The sequence below is a fragment of the Capra hircus genome, chromosome 7, assembly GCF_001704415.2.
Source record: "Capra hircus breed San Clemente chromosome 7, ASM170441v1, whole genome shotgun sequence".
Lineage (NCBI taxonomy): Eukaryota > Metazoa > Chordata > Mammalia > Artiodactyla > Bovidae > Capra > Capra hircus.
In genome coordinates this window covers 91,478,296-91,494,668 of record NC_030814.1, presented here as the reverse complement: position 1 = coordinate 91,494,668, position 16,373 = coordinate 91,478,296, and positions in this window count along the sequence as shown.

Below are 16,373 nucleotides of genomic sequence, written 5' to 3'. Positions count from 1 at the left end.
GAGCCGGAGTGCTCAGCTGCTAAAGCCTGCACACCCTAGAGTTTGTGCTCAGCCTCAAGAGAAGCCCCCACAATTAGAAGCCCATGCCCAGCGACTAGAGAGCAGCCCCTGCTGAGCACAACTAGAGAAAGCCTGCGCAAAGCCATGAAGACCCAGCACAACCAAAAAAGAGTTAATTTAAAAGAGGAAACTATAAATTAAAAAGCCATCATACCATAACAGTGCTTCCCAGGGTCGGGAGGCAGAGAGGATGGAGAGTTAGTATTGAATTAGGTCACAACTTCAGATTTCCCAGATGAACAGAGGTATAGGGATGGATGGTGGGGACTGTACAATAATGTGAGTCAACACCACAGAGCTGCACACTCTTTTTAAGCCATACACTTAAAAATTGTTACAATAGTGGGACTTCCCTGGAGGCCCAGTGGTTAAGACTCCAGGCTTCTGGTACAGGTTCAACCCTTGGTTGGAGAACTAAGATCCCATGTGCCACACAGAACGGTCAAAAATCTTTTTAGTTAAATAAAATCATTATAGTGGTAAATTTTATGTTATTTTAACACAATCAAAAAAGATTATAAATGCATCCACTTCAGAAAAAAAAAAAGACACTAGATCTTTGCTTGGGGACACATACGCGATTGTAAATACATAGGAGAGGGAGATCGGAAAGCTATACGTCTAAACTGACAACATACCTCTGGCGAAGTACCGCGGTTTTAAAACATGACCACTAAGTTTTTGACATGGAGAGGTGGGGTCAATGTCCTCTCCCCCTGAAGCTGGTTGTCACTGATTCTGTAGCATATAGGGGAAGTGGTACTGGTGGTCCTCAAGGTTAGGGCATATGGGATTGTCAGCTCCCACCTGGTTCCCTAGAGACATTCATTTCCTAGAAATATCTTCTCAGGACATGCTCTTGGATCCCTGCCATGTTGTGAGGAAGCTCAAGCCACACAGAAAGACCACATATAGGTGCCCTGGTCTGCGGTCCCAGCCTCCAGGTTCAGGCCCCAGACTTCATGTCACGGAAGGAAGTCACCTCCACCACATTTGGTCCAAATGACTGACCCACAATCACAAAAAAGCGACTGGTGCTTACAACAGGAGGTCTGGGGTAGAGGTGCTCAGTCGTGTCCAACTCTTTTGCGACACATGGACTGTAGCCTACCAGGCTCCTCTGTCCACGAGATTTTCCAAGCAAGAATACTGGCGTGGGTTGTCATTTCCTACTCCAGGGGAATCTTCCCGACCCAGGGGTCAAACCCACCTCTCCCGGCAGGCAGATTCTTTACCACCCCAGCAATGTAAAGCAGAACAGAGGGCAAAGACCAGACCAGGATGAAAGATGAGTGAAAGAGAGCTTTAGCTCTTATAGTCATATTTCTGTCCTTATGCTGGAAAATGCATTTATACAATAATTGTGATTAAAGTGAACTATAAAAAATAGAGCCCTTCCAGGGACTTTCCTGGTGATCCAGAGTTTAAGACTCTGCGCTTCCTATGCAGGGGACACAGATTTAATCCCTGGTTAGGGAACTAAGATCCCACATGCCTCTCATAAGTGCAGTCAAAAATTTGTTTAAATAAAAAGTTTAAAAATTATTTAAATAAATAGAGTCCTTCCATTCACTATCAGGTATTAGAGACTTAGCTCATTCTGAGCAGACAGCAGCATCCTGCAAGCACAAGAACACAGCTAAATCTTGTTAACCATGCCATCTTTCCCAGGGAAGCCCTGTCACAGTCATAAAAAAATAGCTCCTGTTTACTGAGCGGTAACTGTGGTGTTTTTATACCACTGTGATAAAGTAGCATTGCCACCTCCATTGTGCAGATGAAAAAAATTGAGGCACAGGGAGGTTAAGTAACTTGCCCAAGCTCACACAGCCTGAAAACGGCAGAGCCGAAAATTGAACACTTGCGTGGGAAACTGGATATTTAACAGTGCACAAGGCGTAGCCCCCGCCTTGGTGGGCTTGCTGCTGAGTGGGGGAGACAGACTCACAAATGGGAGATTTCTTTCTCTTCTGCTGAGTGAAATACATGGGGCCAAAAGGTTCACAGGTGGGAGGGTCATCAAGAATGGCTTCCTAGGGGACTTCCTTGGTGGTCCAGTGGCTAAGACTCGGTACTGCCAATATAGGGGGCCTGGGTTCAGTCCCTGGTCGGGGAACTAGATCCCACAGGCCGCAACTGAAGAGTCTGCATGCCGCAACAACAACTTGCACTGCCAAATAAATACTTAAAAAAAAAATACTAGAATACAGACACACACGGGGGCATGACTATATGAGGCCACAGGGAGAAGACAGCCGCCTGGAAGCCACTGAGAGAAGCCTCAGAAGGAACCAGTCATGCCGATGCGATCTTGGACTTGCAGCCTCCACACTGTGAGATGATAGATGTCTATTGTTTCAGCTGCCCCAACTAGAGGGGCTTTGCCACAGCAGACCAAGCAAGCATGCTCTCCCAAGTTTGGAAATCCAAGCATAGCAGAGAAGTTAGAATCTACAGGAAAAGGGATGACTTTAGACGGCCCAGGGAATGGAACTAAATCACTCTGAACTGAAAGTGAGGATGTTCTAACACTCACTTAATTCTTCTGTTCAGCTCCAGGCGAAAAGATTTGGTTGCGTGTTATTTATCAGCCACCACCCACCCCTTGTTAACTTCCTCCTTCCTTTTCATTTTTATTTATTTATTTTTGGCCTTGCTACACAGCGTGTGGAATCTTACTTCCCTGACCATGCCTCCAGCAGTGGAAGGCGGATCCTGTTTCTTTTTAACTTCTTTCTTTTTTTATATACATAATTTCTTTATTTTGGCTCTGCTGGGTCTCCGCTGCTGTGCAGGCTTTTCTCGCTTTGTGGGGGGCCGCCGCGTGAGGGCTTCTCACTGTGATGGCCTCTCGTTACGGAGCACTGGCTCTCGGGCTCTCAGGCTTCAGTAGCTGTAACACATGGGCTCAGCAGCTGCCATTCCCGGGCTCTGGAGCACAGGCTTAACAGTCGTGGTACACAGGCTCAGTTGCCCGGTGGCATGTGGGATTTTTCCAGATTAGGGATCAAACCCGCATCCCCTACATTGGGAGGCAGATTCTTTACCACTGAGCCACCAGGGAGCCCTGGAAGGCAGATTCTTAACCACTGGACCACCAGGGAAGTCCCTCTCCTACCTTTCTAAAAAACTGAGGTTTAATTTACATGTCATCAAAGTCCAGATATGAAATGTAGAGATGGATGAATTTTTTACATCTACCTACCCACCCACCCAGATCAAGATAATGGCATGTTTCTGGCTTGCTATCTATCTGCGTCACCCCCTTTTTATGCTAAACTCTACCCCAGTGTGTGTGCTACATGGAGGTGGAGCCTTTGGGAGGCTCTTAGGTCATGAGGGTGGAGCCCTCGTGAATGGGATTAGTGCCATTATAAAGGAGACCCCCAGAGAGCTCCTCACCACCCCCTCCCAATATGAGGACACAGGGACAGAGGGAGAGGATGGCCTTCTATGAGTCAGAAAGTTAGTTCTCACCAGACGCCAATTCAGTCAGTGCCTTGATCTTGGATTTCTAGTCTTTTCTCTGGACCATGACCGTGGAATCCCATCTCTCCCGTCACCCCCCACATCTAGTCCCTCACCGCGTCCTTCATGCCGTGACTCTTCATTTCCACTCCTCCCTGGGAACTACCCTGATTCCTGCGCCCAGCCTCCACCTCCTCCCATATTTTCTACAAGCCAAAGATGGAATGCTCTTTTACGAACTGATCGTATTTCCTTCTAGGTGGCTCAGTGGTAAAGAATCCACCTGCCAATGCAGGAGATATGGCTTGGATTGCTGTTCTGAGAAGATCCCATAGCCTGTGGAGCAGCTAAACCCGCGTACCGCAACTACCGAGCCTGCGCTCTAGAGCCTCAACCTTTGAGCCCACACACCTGGAACCCGTACTCCACAAGAGAAGACACTGCAGTGGGAAGCCTACACACCACGACCAGAGAGTGGCCCCCACTCGCTGCAACTGGAAAAAAGCCGGCACAGCAGTGAAGACTCAGCACAGCCACAAATAAGCAATAATTAATTTTTCAAAATGATCATATTTCTCTGGAATGCCAGTTTCAAGAGGATAAGGATCTTGCTCTGATTTGATCACTGCTGGATGTCAAGTGCCTGGTATATTAATTAGTAAGTACCTTGATCTTAGACTTCCAACCTCTAGAACTTTGAGGAATAAATGTCTGTTGCTTATAAGCCACCCAGCCTCTGGTTTTCTGCTGCAGCAGCTCAACCAGTGTGGCACCAGCCCCAAGAAATCTCCCTCGTAACCTCTCCGAGGCAACGCTCACACCCCGGGGAGAATGGCTGTTCTGACTTACATCACCATAAATTAGTCTTGCCTGTATTTTGAGATTCATAGAAATGAAAGCACGTAGCGTGTTCTCCTTGGGATCTGGTTTCTGTCTCCATGTGTTTTTTTTTAATATAATTTTTATTTATTTATTTGGCTGTACTAGGTCTTAGTTGGCAGCAGGCAAGATCTTCGAACTTTGTTGCAGCATGCAAACTCTCAGTTGTGACATTTGAGTTCTAGTTCCCTGACCAGGGATTGAACCCGAGGCCCCTTGTTTTGGGACCTCAGGGTATGAGCCCCTGGGCCGCCGGAGAAGTTGCTGGTGGGCGTTTTAACAATATTCACTTTGTGTCTTCTTCAGTTTTCTTCATCAATGGTTGAGTCTTCACCGCACAGATCCTTCACCTCCTTGGTTCAACTTACTCCTCAGTATTTTATTCTTTTTGATGATCTTGTAGGTGGGATGCTCTCTTAATTTTTAAAAACCGTTCACTGTTGGTGCACAGAAGCCAGAGTGATTTCTGTGTATTGATTCTGGATCCTGCAAGTGTACCGAGTTCACTTGTTAGTTCTAAGAGTTTGGGATAGAATCTTTGGAATTTTCTCTATACATGATCATGTCCTCTGCAGCAGATAATTCTACTTCTTCCTCTCCAATTTAGAAGCCTTTTATTTCTTTTTCTTGCCTGATTGCTCTGGCTAGGACTTCCAGGACCATGTTGAACAGAGATGGCGAGAGTGGGCACCCTTGTTCATCTTGGAGGAGAAGCTTTCAGCCTGTCACCACTGAGTCTGAAGTGACCTTATTGTTGAATTTTAAGCATGCTTTGCATATTGTGTATAACAGCACTTGATTGGCCATGCCTTTCACCAATGCGTCCTTCCATGTATTTATTTTCCTGACGGTCTGTCTCATAAACAGGTGATTCTTTAAGTATGGCTTGTGAATCAGAAGCAGAAGTGAGTCAGTGGATCAAGAAAGAGCTGCCCAGACCCCTCAACTTCGGGAGAACATTGTGCCAAGTGAAGCTGAACGCGAGGACCAGCCTGGCAACAGAGAAAATTGTTCTTTTGAAAAAACATCTCAAAAGCCCGTTTTCTTCACCTGCTCTGCCCATAACTGCCGAATTCATTAAAATCCAGAAGAAAGAAGGGTGAAGAAGCTGGTGAATTCTAATTTTCTCTTTGCATTTCAATCAGGGCAAACAATGGGCGTCCGCAGCCCAAGGGCTTCAGGAGAGGGTGCCTCCCCACCCCCCTCAGGCCCTCAAACCGAGAGCAGAGCTGGACCCTACAAAGGAGGGACTGAGGCCGCTCCCACTCTGAGCTTTGTTTGTGAGCCCCAGCCTGGCCTCCTCCCTCTCTGACCCTTTTAGAAAGGGGCTCCGGCTGAATGAGCCTCCTGAATAGTGAGCCTTGCTGTCTTGGGGCCCTGCTGATGGTTCCCGGCCCTGGGAGGACCTGGTTGGCTTGGCCCCCTCCCTCTCATGCTCACAATGGGCACTCGGCAGGAAAGCACCAGGGAGCTGGGGGCGGTTGTAAGTTTCATCCTTTTCCAGAATCTCACTGGCTTTATTTACGTATTCATTCATTCACTTGCTTATCTATTTATCTAATTGCGGCATGCGGGATCTTGGACTCTAGTTGCAGCACTAGACCCTTATTTGCAACGTGTGAGGTTCTAGTTCCCTGACCAGGGATCAAACCCAGGCCCCCTGTGTTGGGAGCTCGGAGTCTTAGCCACTGGACCACCAGGGAAGTCCCTTAAATCCCACTGGCTTCATTAACTAGATCTGAGCTCTCTCTCTGCAGTAACTTCCTATCACCAGTGTCCCTCCAGCTTATAACTCATGAGAAAAGCAATGGTTTTTCTCGTAGTCATGCACAGATGTGAGAGCTGGACTCACACAGAAGAAGGCTGTGTACTGGAGAACTGATGGTTTGGAATTGTGGTGCTGGAGAAGACTCTTGTGAGTCTTCTTGAGATCAAACCAGTCAATCCTGAGGGAAATCAATGCTGAACATTCATTGGAAAGGCCAATGCTGAAGCTGAAGCTCCAATACACTGGCCACCTGATGTGAAGAGCTGACTCATTGGAAAAGACCCTGATGCTGGGAAAGACTGAAGACAGCAGAAGGTGGCAGATGAGATGATTTTGGATGGCATCACCAACTAGATGGACACGAGTTCGGGCAAACTTCGGGAGATGATAGTGAAGGACAGGGAAGCCTGGCATGCTGCAGTCCATGGGGTTGCAAAGAGTTGGACACAACAGTGATTGAACAACAAAAACCATAGTGAGTTGACCCCACACTGCCTACACTAGAATGACTAATCTAAAAAATAAATAAATACAACAACAAGCATTGACAAGGATGGGGAGAAACTGGAAACTTCAGACACTACTGGTGGGATATTTAAAAGTAGTGGCCACTTAGGAAAAGAGTTTAGAAGTTCCTCCAAAAGCTAGATATAGAATTATCATAGAACCCAACAATTTCATGCCTACATATCTACCCAGGAGAACAGAAAATGTATGTTTGCACAAAAACTTGTATGGAAATGTGTCTACTAGCATGATTCACAATAGCCAAAATGTGGAAATAACCCAATGTCCATCAAAGCCAAACAGATAAAACAAAATGAGGATAACTGCAGAGATCACCTGGAGGAGCGTACAGCAACCCCTCCAGTATTCTTGCCTGAGAATCCCATGGACAGAGGAGCATGGTGGGCTTCAGTCCATAGGGTCGCCAAGAGTCGGACACGACTGAAGCGACTTAGCATGCACCATACAATGCAGCTTTATTCAGCTACAAAAAGGAGAGAGACACCGACACTCACTATAATGTGGATGAACCTTGAAAACACGATGCTCATTGAGAGAAGCCAGACACACGGGCTATGATTCCCTTGATGGGAAATGTCCAGAACAGTGAAGTCCAGAGCCACAGAGAGTGGAGGAGAGGTCGCTCGGGGCCGGGGAAGGGGAATGGGGACAGAGTTTCCTCTCGGGGAGATGAGAATGCCCTGAAATTAGACTAGTGATGGCTGCACAACTCTGACTGTACTAAAAGCCACTGAATTATACACTTTAAAGTAGGGAGTTTGGGGCTCCAAAATCACTGCAGACGGTGACTGCAGCCATGAAAGTAAAAGATGCTTACTCCTTGGAAGGAAAGTTATGACCAACCTAGATCAGTTCAGTTCAGTTCAGTCGCTCAGTCGTGTCCGACTCTTTGCGACCCCATGAATCGCAGCACGCCAGGCCTCCCTGTCCGTCACCAACTCCCGGAGTTCACTCAGACTCACCTCCATCGAGTCAGTGATGCCATCCAGCCATCTCATCCTCTGTCGTCCCCTTCTTCTCCTGCCCCCAGTCCCTCCCAGCATCAGAGTCTTTTCCAATGAGTCAACTCTTTGCATGAGGTGGCCAAAGTACTGGAGTTTCAGCTTCAGCATCATTCCTTCCAAAGAAATCCCAGGGCTGATCTCCTTAAGAATGGACTGGTTGGATCTCCTTGCAGTCCAAGGGACTCTCAAGAGTCTTCTCCAACACCACAGTTCAAAGGCACCAATTCTTCGGCGCTCAGCCTTCTTCACAGTCCAACTCTCACATCCATACATGACCACTGGAAAAACCATAGCCTTGACTAGATGGACCTTAGTCGGTAAAGTAATGTCTCTGCTTTTGAATATGCTATCTAGGTTGGTCATAACTTTCCTTCCAAGGAGTAAGCATCTTAATTTCATGGCTGCAGTCACCATCTGCAGTCATTTTGGAGCCCAAAAAAATACAGTCTGACACTGTTTCCACTGTTTCCCCATCTATTTCCCATGAAGTGATGAGACCAGATGCCATGATCTTTGTTTTCTGAATGTTGAGCTTTAAGCCAACTTTTTCACTGCTCTCTTTCACTTTCATCAAGAGGCTTTTTAGCTCCTCTTCACTCTCTGCCATAAGGGTGGTGTCATCTGCATATCTGAGGTTATTGATATTTCTCCCGGCAACCTTGATTCCAGCTTGTGTTTCTTCCAGTCCACCGTTTCTCATGATGTACTCTGCATATAAGTTAAATAAACAGGGTGACAATATACAGCCTTGACGTACTCCTTTTCCTATTTGGAACCAGTCTGTTGTTCCATGTCCAGTTCTAATTATTTCTTCCTGACCTGCATACAGATTTCTCAGGAGGCAGGTTAGGTGGTCTGGTATTCCCATCTCTCAGAATTTTCTTCAGTTTATTGTGATCCACACAGTCAAAGGCTTTGGCATAGTCAATAAAGCAGAAATAGATGTTTTTCTGGAACTCTCTTGCTTTTTCCATGATCCAGCGGATGTTGGCAATTTGATCTCTGGTTCCTCTGACTTTTCTAAAACCAGCTTGTACATCAGGAAGTTCACGGTTCACGTATTGCTAAAGCCTGGCTTGGAGAATTTTGAGCATTACTTTACTAGCGTGTGAGATGAGTGCAATTGTGCGGTAGTTTGAGCATTCTTTGGCATTTCCTTTCTTTGGGATTGGAATGAAAACTGAATTTTTCCAGTCCTGCTGCCACTGCTGAGTTTTCCAAATTTGCTGGCATATTGAGTACAGCACTTTCACAGCATCATCTTTCAGGATTTGAAATAGGTCAACTGGAATTCCATCACCTCCACTAGCTTTGTTCATAGTGATGCTTTCTAAGGCCCACTTGACTTCACTTTCCAAGATGTCTGGCTCTAGATTAGTGATCACATCATCATGATTATCTGGGTCGTGAAGATCTTTTTTGTACAGTTCTTCCATGTATTCTTGCCAGCTCTTCTTAATATCTTCTGCTTCCATTAGGTCCAGACCATTTCTGTCCTTTATCGAGCCCATCTTTGCATGAAATGTTCCCTTGGTATCTCTAATTTTCTTGAAGAGATCTCTAGTCTTTCCCATTCTGTTCTTTTCCTCTATTTCTTTGCATTGATCGCTGAAGAAGCCTTTCTTATCTCTTCTTGCTATTCTTTGGAACTCTGCATTCAGATGCTTATATCTTTCCTTTTCTCCTTTGCTTTTTGCCTCTCTTCTTTTCACAGCTATTTGTAAGGCCTCCCCAGACAGCTATTTTGCTTTTCTGCATTTCTTTTCCATGCGGATGGTCTTGATCCCTGTCTCCTGTACAATGTCACAAACCTGATTCCATAGTTCATCAGGCACTCTATTTATCAGATCTAGGCCCTTAACTCTATTTCTCACTTCCAGTGTATAATCATAAGGGATTTGATTTAGGTCACACCTGAATGGTCTAGCGGTTTTCCCTACTTTCTTCAATTTAAGTCTGAATTTGGTAATAAGGAGTTCATGATCTGAGCCACAGTCAGCTCCTGGTCTTGTTTTTGTTGACTGTATAGAGCTTCTCCATCTTTGGCTGCAAAGAATATAATCAATCTGATTTCGGTGTTGACCATCTGGTGATGTCCATGTGTAGAGTCTTCTCTTGTGTTGTTGGAAGAGGGTGTTTGCTATGACCAGTGCATTTTCTTGGCAAAACTCAATAGTCTTTGCCCTGCTTCATTCTGCATTCCAAGGCCAAATTTGCCTGTTACTCCAGGTGTTTCTTGACTTCCTACTTTTGCATTCCAGTCCCCTATAATGAAAAGAACATCTTTTTAGGGTGTTACTTCTAAAAGGTCTTGTAGGTCTTCATAAAACCGTTCAACTTCAGCTTCTTCAGCGTTACTGGTTGGGGCATAGACTTGGATAACTGTGATATTGAATGGTTTGCCTTGGAGACGAACAGAGATCATTCTGTCATTTTTGAGATTGCATCCAAGTACTGCATTTCGGACTCTCTTGTTGACCATGATGGCTACTCCATTTCTTCTGAGGGATTCCTGCTCACAGTAGTAGATATAATGGTCATCTGAGTTAAATTCACCCATTCCAGTCCATTTTAGTTTGCTGATTCCTAGAATGTTGATGTTCACTCTTGACATCTCTTGTTTGACCACTTCCAATTTGCCTTGATTCATGGACCTGACATTCCAGGTTCCTATGCAATATTGCTCTTTACAGCATCGGACCTTGCTTCTATCACCAGTCAGATCCACAGCTGGATATTGTTTTTGCTTTGACTCCATCCCGTCATTCTTTTTGGAGTTATTTCTCCACTGACCTCCAGTAGCATATTGGGCACCTAATGACCTGGAGTTCCTCTTTTGGTATCCTATCATTTTGCCTTTTCATACTGTTCATGGGGTTCTCAAGGCAAGAATACTGAAGTGGCTTTCCATTCCCTTCTTCAGTGGACCATGCTCTGTCAGACCTTTCCACCATGACCCGCCCGTCTTGGGTTGCCCCGCAGGCATGGCTTGGTTTCATTGAGTTAGACAAGGCTGAGGTCCTAGTGTGATTAGATTGACTAGTTTTCTGTGAGTATGGTTTCAGTGTGTCTGCCCTCTGATGCCCTCTTGCAACACCTACCATCTTACTTGGGTTTCTCTTACCTTGGGTGTAGGGTATCTCTTCACGGCTGCTCCAGCAAAGCACAGCCGCTGCTCCTTACCTTGGACAAGTTCAAAAGCAGAGATGTTACTTTGCCGATTAAGGTCCGTCTAGTCAAGGCTATGGTTTTTCCAGTAGTCATGTATGGATGTGAGAGTTGGACTGTGAAGAAGGCTGAAGAATTGATGCGTTTGAACTGTGGTGTTGGAGAAGACTCTTGAGAGTCCCTTGGACTGCAAGGAGATCCAACCAGTCCATTCTTAAGGAGATCAGCCCTGGGATTTCTTTGGAAGGAATGATGCTAAAGCTGAAACTCCAGTTCTTTGGCCACCTCATGCAAAGAGTTGACTCATTGGAAAAGACTTTGATGCTGGGAGAGATTGGGGGCAGGAGGAGAAGGGGACGACAGAGGATGAGATGGCTGGATGGCATCACCGACTCGATGGACGTGAGTCTGAGTGAATTCCGGGAGTTGGTGATGGACAGGGCAGCCTGGCGTGCTGCGATTCGTGGGGCCGCAAAGAGTCGGACATGACTGAGTAACTGAATTGAGCTGAATTAACTCAATTTAAAAACCTAAAAGAGACGTACCATATGATATCACTTACATGTGAAATCTAAAGTATGACCCAAATGAACTTACTGAAACAGAAACAGACTCACAGAGAGCAGACTTGTGGTTGCCAAGGGTGCAAGGGGGTGGGGGAGGGAAGGACTGGGCATTTGGGATTAGCAGACACAAGCTCTTATGTACAGGATGGATAAACACAAAGGTCCTACTGTATAGCACAGGGAACTATATTCCACGTACTGCGATAAAATATAATGGGAAAGAATATGGAAAAGAATCTGCACGTGTATAACTGAGTCACTTTGCTGTACAGCAGAAATTAACACAACACTGCACATCAACTATACTTCGATAAAACCAAACCAAGAAAGAAAAGGAAAAGAGGGACTTCGCTGGTGGTCCAGTGGTTAAGACGCTGAGCTTCCAAAGCAAGGGGTGAGGATTTGATCCCTGGTAAGGAACCAAGATCCTACATGCTGTGCAGGGTGGCCAAAACAATAATTAAAAAAAATTTTTTTTGCCTTCAGGGCCTTCTGAGGCAAACTCCTCATACTCAGCCTACCTCCAGCCCCTCTACCTGTCCCACCTTAGTGCCTTTGCCCAGGCTGTTCCCTCTGCCTGGCACACTTCTCTCTGCCCTGTTCCCCCCTAACCTGTATCTCCCTTGCATCCTTCAGCTCCCAGCTCAAACTTCTTCTAGAAGTCTTCACAGATCCCTCAGACCAGGTCCACCCCCCTTCAAGCATCCTCCAAGCCCCCTGATCCTTCCTAGAGGTGACCACAGTTGTGGTTTCCTATTTCAGTGTGGGGTTATGCATTGAACATTGGTCTCCCCCCACTAGATTGTGAGGTCTCTAACGGGAGCGATCTTGTCTCTCTTGGTCTCTGCAGCGTCCCCAGCACCCAGCAGAGGCCTGGCACCTTATAGCTGCACATGAAGTATGCATTCACAAACCCAGACTGCGTATTAAAAAGCAGAGATATCACTTCACCGACAAAGGTCCGTCTAGCCAAAGCTATGGTTTTTTTCCAGTAGTCATGTGCGGATGTGAGAGTTGGACCATATAGAAGGCTGAGCACCAAAGAATTGCTGCTTTCAAATTGTGGTGTTGGAGAAGATTCTGGAGAGTCCCCATGGACAGCAAGGAGATCAAACCAGTCAATCCTAAAGGAAATAAACTCTGAATATTCATTGGAAGAACTGATGCTGAAGTTGAAGCTCCTGATGCAAAGAGCCAAATGACTGGAAAAGACCCTGATGCCGGGAAGACCGGAGGCAGGACAAGGGACAATGGAGGATGAGGTGGTTGGATGGCATCACTGACTCAATGGACATGAATTTGAGCGAACTCTGGGAGATAGTGGAGGACAGGGAGCCTGGCGTGCTGCAGTCGAATCGGACACAGCTTAGCAACTGAACAAGTACACGTGAGTGAAATAGGAAAATGAACTGTCACCAAAATGACTTTGGGTCTGCTCACCCACACACAGCAAAGCCAGTCTACTGGGTTTTGGTTGAAATTGAGCAGGACTCTGCAAGGCCCTCCTGAGTACAAAAGCCCCTCTGTGTCCTCTTTTTCTTTGTAGACTCATTTTTCTTTGAGTATAGTAGCTTTACAATGTTGCGTTAGTTTCGGCTGTACTGCAAAGTGAATCAGCTATATGTACACATGTATCCCCTCTTTGGGGGATTTCCTTCCCATTTAGGCCACCACAGAGAATTGAGTAGAGTTCCCTGAGCTATACAGTAGGTTCTCATTAATTATCTATTTTATATGTAATATCAATACGTTGATGTGTCAAGCACAATCTCCCAACTCATCATACATCCCCCCCCCATTCACCCTTGGGGTCCTTATGTTTGATCTCTATGTCTGTGTCTCTCTGCTTTGCAAACAAGATCATCTATACCATCTTTCTAGATTCCACTCATCTGCATTAATATACAGTATTTTTCTCTTTCCAACTTACTTCACTCTTCATGACAGACCCTAGGGCCATCCTCCCCTGCTTTTTGTTTGTAGAGAAAGCTCTGGTCTCATTAATTAGGGAAGTGAGGGGGGTGCAGAAACAAAGCAAAAACAGTCAAGTAAGAAAAGTCATAACAGGACGTTCTTGGTGGTCCTGTGGATAAGAATCCACCTGCTAATACGGGGGACTCAGGTTCCATCCCTGGTCTGGGAAGACTGCACCTGCTACGGAGCAACTGAGCCCGTGTGCCACGACTGCTGAAGCTCACGTACCCTAGAGCCCAGGAGCCACAGCCAGAGAAGCCCCTGCAATGCAAAGCCCCAGCTCCGCGACTAGAGAGAGGCCGACACTTGCTGAGCTAGAGAAAGCCCCTGCACAGCAACGAACCAGCAGAGCCAAAAATAAGCAAATTTTTTAAAATTGTTAGTGGTTTTGATGTCACCTGTCATTGTGGCCATGATGAGCCCACTTCTAAGGAATAGATGTGCTGACTGGGGATTGCACACACACACCCGCCTTGCCAAAACACTGTTTTCAAACGAGCTGTGGGAAGTCCCACAGCAGAGTCATCACTGGGGACCTGAGCAGTCATGTTTAATTGCACCTGGCTTCCGTTTCAGGGAGGCTCTCACTGCATGTAGTTTTGGGGTGTCATGATGTCCTCCTTCAATAGAGGACCTAGTCTTCCCATGACCCCATAGAGGTGTGTGAGAGGCCGTCCTGGGTTGAGGCTGGGCCACCCTCTCCTGGGCCTTTGAAACGGTGGCAGGAGGGGAGGGAGTTAGCATGAGGCCATGGGGCAAACCTGACTGCCCTCCTGTTTCCATTCTGTGAGTCCCCTTTGGTGTTCCACTGCTCAGACCCAACTCCTCCAAGAGAGCAGAAGCGGTTTCTACCACTCGCTACCAAACAACTCTGTGAGAAACAAGTCCGCCTGACCCCAGGGCTCAGTGACAAGGAGACAGAGGCCAAATGGACCCCAAATATTCCTGCACGTGGGGCTGCAAGAGGCTCTGAGGGAGACGTGCCTGCATGCTCAGTCATGTCCAACTCTTGGTGACCCCATGGACTGCAGCCCACCAGGCTCCTCTGTCCATAGGATTTTCCAGACAAGAAAACTGGAGTGGGCTGCCATTTCCTTCTCCAGGGGATCTTCCCGACCCAGGGGCTGAACCTGCCTCTCCTGCACTGGCAGGTGGGTTCTTTACCACTGAGCCACCAGGGAAGGCCCTGCGAGAGATGGGGGGAGTCCTAAATGACCCCAGAAAAGAAAGCCCACCTCTGGGGGCAGCGCCAGCAGTCCTCGTCCAGCAGGCTGGCTCAGGAAAGGACTGGACACAGTCTCCTGCTCTTCCGCTACAGTTTCTCATTTTGCACCCTCCTCCTTCACCTTCCTACATTTATTTTTTTCTAAATTGACATTACTACTGCACCAGGATAAAAACGACCCCCAATGGCAGCCATTTTTTTTTAATAATCTAAATAATGTTTAGGATTTTTTTTTTTTAAGTGGGAAGCAAAAACTAATTACATCTTTGAGGGAGGAAAATCGTAAATCACAGAGTTACAGTGAGAACACGGGTGACTCAGGCCAGGCCCACAAGACGGCGACAACTCCTTATCTCATTACTGTTTAATTAAGAATTATGTTGGAGCATCTTCTGTTTCATTATCATCGGGCCCAGCTGACTTCTAATCTCTTTTTTTTTTTTTTTTTCTTTTACCCGGCATAGAGGAGGGTCTGGTCCAAGATGCGTGCTAATGAATTTACAATTCCCTCTTTGGGGAACTTTAATAAAATTAGCCCGTGCAGAAGATGAACACAGATAGGGTAAACTTCTGGAGGGAACATTTGCTTTCAATTACAGGAGTTCTGGAATAAAGGGCCAGGGGGGTCCCCAGGGGCACCGTGGAAGCAGCAGCAAAGATGCCAGCGGGCTCCTCTGTGATCCGAGCCACACTTCAGTCTCCTGGCAGGGGAAGGTCTGCCCTCATGAATTCCCCTATGGATGGAGCATCTGCTGTGTACCAGGCCCCAGGATGGATGCCCCAGATATGGGGGGCACCTTTGGGGGAGCAGGCAGATGAGACGAACTCTAAATTGTGTGCAAATACTTGTCTAAATATGGCTATGAGAGTTTCTCCAAAGGTGAACACACAGGACGGTGTGGGAAGCTGGAACTGGATGGGGGCATCAGGGAAGTCTTCCTGGAGGAGATGGTGTTACAGGTGTAAATGATGAATAGGCATTGGCCAGGAGAAGCGGGGGGTGAAGGATGCTCCAGGAACAGCCTGGGGAAAGGCCTGCAAAGGAGGTGCCAGGGGCTTGGTGCCTTTGAGGAATCTGGGGTGCCTTTGAGAGTGTAATGTGGAACGAGGTTCAAGAGGTGAAGGCAAGGGAGGCTGGACCTTGCAACTCATACTGAGCAGTCTGTCCTAAGAACAATGGGGGAAGACTTCCCTGGTGGTCCAGTGGTTAAGAATCGGCCTGCCAATGCAGGGGACAGCGGTTCGACCACTGGTCCAGGGAGAGTCTACGTGCCTCAGGGCAACTAAGCCCGTACGCCGTGACTACTGAGCCTGTGCTCCGCAACAAGAAGCCGCTGCAGTAAGACAGTACCGCAACTAGCGAGTAGCCCAGGCACCCCACGACTAGACAAAGCCTGCATACAGCAATGAAGATCCAGTGTGGCCAAAAAAATAAACATTTTTTAAAAAAGAAGGAAGATGGGAGGCCCTGGAAAATGCCCATGCCCTTGTGCTCATCTCAACACACCAAAGGCTCCTGAATGCAAAACCCTGACTCTGCTGTGGGATTTTCCTCTGTGCAGGGTGAGCCTGGGGCTTCCCTGGTGGCTCAGTGGTAAAGAACCCACCTGCCAATGCAGGTTCAATCCCTGGGTCGGGAAGAGCCGCTGGAGAAGGAAATGGCAACTCACTCCAGTATTCTTGCCTGGGAAGTCCCATGGACAAAGGAGCTTGGCGGGTTATAGTCCATAGAG